At 39.2% G+C, this 3,412-nt stretch overlaps 1 protein-coding gene across 1 annotated transcript in view; it reads left to right on the top strand.

The window, feature by feature from the left end:
• The window catches only part of LOC103212648 (olfactory receptor 7A10-like), a 6,838-nt gene that overhangs the window by 2,156 nt on the left and 1,270 nt on the right, over positions 1-3,412 (top strand). The gene's annotated exons all lie outside the window — the stretch shown is intronic.

Below are 3,412 nucleotides of genomic sequence, written 5' to 3'. Positions count from 1 at the left end.
AATGACATGAGACAAAGTATATGTGAACTGCTGTATGGAAAGTGAATTTGCTCTGTAAATCTTCACCCAAATCACAAGGAAAAAAAAAAAAAGAGGCACCTCTGAGATGGTTCCAACCAGCAACCTTTCAGCTAATAATTGAGTGCTGAACCCTTTGCCCCACCCAAGGGCTATAATATATAATGCCATACAGTGTCCCCACACAGTAGGAGAATCTAGTGTAATGGTATGCCTGTATCTCTGCCCATAATAGTCAGTTTTCTGCTTGGGTAGCATCCTACTAGTCTTCAGATTCTGCTCAAAGCTCCTATCAGAGGTGACCTTACAAAAAAACCTTTATTTTAAGCTCTATAACTTACATATCCTGCATTATTTTACTTCATACTGGCAATCATATTGTTTACTGAATTATTCATAATGTATTAACCTCTATCCTCAAAACACACATATCCTAGAATAAAATTTAATGGTAAGGATTTTTTAAAAATGATTTTTACTCATGTTCCCAGTCTCTTCAAGACACTTGCCAGAAAATAATTGGCCAAAAGTATTCTTTGAACAAACAAAACAAAGTCTTGATGAATTTATAGAGCTATATGTTGCCTTATTGTTTGAAAACATCCACATTCTGTTGGATCACCTTTCTTTGGAAAGGACACAACTGTGGATCTTGTCTAGTCCTTTGGCCAGGTGGCTGTCTTCAAATTTCCTGTCATAGATGAGTCAGCACTCAGGAGCTGCATCCTTTGTTGAAACATCCCAGTGGGTGTTCTACCAATTCCTGGAACCTAGTTTTTCACCAAGTCCTTCAGTGCAGCTTGGACTTCTTTCAATACCATTGCTTCTTGATCATATGTTACCTCCTGAAAAGGATGAATGTAGACCAGTTCTGTTTCATACAGTGAGACCTGTATTCCTTCCATCTTCTTTCGTGTTTCCTGCATCCTTCAATATTTTGCCCAAAGAACTCTTCAATATTGCAATTTGGGGCATGAATTTTTTTCTTCAATTGTTTCAGCCTGAGAAATGTTAAGTGTGTTCTTCCCTTTTGGTTTTCTAATTCCAGGTCTTTGCACATTTCATCATAATACTTTACTTTCTTTATGAGCCATCCTTTGAAATCTCCTCCTTAGCTCCCTTCCAACATTTCTTCCTTGCACTGTCACTACTCTCTGTTCAAGAACAAGGTTCATAGTCTCTTCTGACATCCATTTGGGTTTTTACTTTCTTTTCTGTCTTTTAAATGACCTTTTGCTTTCTTCTTGTATGATGTTCTTGATGTCATCCTACAACTCATCTGGTCTTCAGTCACTTGTATTCAATATGTCAAATCTGTTCTTCAATGGTTTGTAAATTCAGGTAGAGGTATGATTAAGTTTGTATTTTGGCTCTCATGGACTTGTTTTAATTTTCTTTGGTGTCAACTTACAATTCATGGTTTTTTCACAGTCAGCTCCTTGCCTTCTTTTGTTTTATTTATTTATTTATGATTTGGGTGAAAGTTTACAGACCAATTTCATTTTCCATACAACAGTTCATACACATTTTGTCTCATGAAACTGATTACAATATTCCACAATGCAACTGCTATATTCCCACTTCCTCCCCACATTTAACTCTTCCCTGTGTCATTCCCTCCCATGCCCTCTTGCCCCATAAGCTGTCTCCCTGTGCATACACAACCCTTCTATTCTCCCATGATTGTTCTCTCCTAGGAGTATATCTACCTAAAGTAAATTCTCAGGTCATATGCCTGTCATTTGCTTGGCTGCAAGCCACAGGAGTGGGTTCAATTCCAGACCTGAAGGGCAGGTAGGGGCCATAGTCTCAGGAGTTTCCCACAGACTCTATCAGACCAGCAAACTTGGTCCCTTTTTCTTTTTTTCAAATTTTGAGTGTTGTTCCATATTGTTCTCCCACTTTATCCATGATCTCTTCCATAGATCCCCCTCTGAGTGGTTGACAGTGGTAGCCAGGCACCGTCTAGTTCTTCTGGTCTCATGTTCATATAGGCTGAAGATTACGTGGTATACCAGTCCCTTGGACTAATTATTTCCATATGTCTTTGGTTTTCTTCATTCTTCTTTGCTCTGGATGAGAAGAGACCCATCGTTGCATCTAGATGGCAGCTTGCAAGATTTTAAGATCCTAGTCACTACTCAACAGAGTAGGATTTGGAACAATGTTTGTGTGTAGTATGTTATGCCAGTTGACCTTGATGTCCCCTGCACCTGTGGTCCTGGGGCCACAGGTCCAACTAGTGTCTCCCTCAGAGTAGCTGGCTGTGATCTGGCCTTGATTTGACTGAAGATATTTGGTTTCTCCATCGCCTCTTCCACAGAGAGTCAGTGTAAGGAAATTTCCAAAAATGCAAATTGCATTCAAAAGAGGACATGGAAGGAGGGATATCATTGCTGATGTCAGGCAGATCTTAGCTAAAAGGAAAAAATATCAGAAAGATGTTTACCTGTGTTTTATTGACTATGCAAAGGTATTAGACTGTGTGAGTCATGAGAAATTATGGATAACACTGTGAAGAATGGAAATTCAAAAACACTTAAATGTGCTCTTGAGGAACCTATACATAGAACAAAAGGCTGTCATTCAGATAGAACAAGAGGATATTGCATGCTTTAAAATAAGAATGGATGAGTGTCAGGGCTGTATCCTTTCACCATAGTTATTCAATCTGTACACTGAGCAAAAATTCTGAAAAGACAAACTTTATGAAGCAGAACATAGCATCAGAACAGGAGGAAAACTCACCAACAACCTGAGATATGCTGATAACACAAACTTGCTTGCTGAAAGTAAAGGGGACTTGAAGCACTTCCTCATGAAGGTCAAAGACTAAAATCTCCAGTATGAGTTACACATTCATATAAAGAAAAAATATCCTTACACCTGGACCAATAATCATCATCATCATGATAAATGTAGGAAAGAGGGAAGCTGTCAAAGATTTCATTTTACTTGCATCCGCAGTCAACACTGATGGAGACAAGAGTCAACAAATCAGATGTCACATTGCACTGGACAAATCTGCTGTGAATCGCCTCTTTAAAGTGTAGAGGAACAAAGATGTCAGTTTGAAAACTCAGGTGTGCCTAACCCAAGCCATGATATTTTCAACCACTTCATGTGCATGTGAAAGCTGGGCAATGAGTAAGGAAGACTGAAGAAGAATGATGCCTTTGAATTGTGGTGTTGGCAAAGAATTCTGAAAATACCATGGACAGCCAGGACAACAGACAAATCTGTCCTGGAAGAAGTGCAGCTGGAATGCTCCTTGGAAGTGACAATGGCCAGACTTTCTCATCTCCTTGCATCATGTGGTCAGAAGGGACCAATCCCTGGAGAAGGATATCATGTTTAATAAAGTAAAGGGTCAGAGAAAACAAAAGGGAACATC

This window comes from Orycteropus afer, unplaced genomic scaffold (assembly GCF_000298275.1).
Source record: "Orycteropus afer afer isolate SDZICR_OR568_19922 unplaced genomic scaffold, OryAfe1.0 scaffold01048, whole genome shotgun sequence".
NCBI classification, from domain to species: domain Eukaryota; kingdom Metazoa; phylum Chordata; class Mammalia; order Tubulidentata; family Orycteropodidae; genus Orycteropus; species Orycteropus afer.
This window is presented reverse-complemented; position numbering and strand designations above follow the sequence as displayed.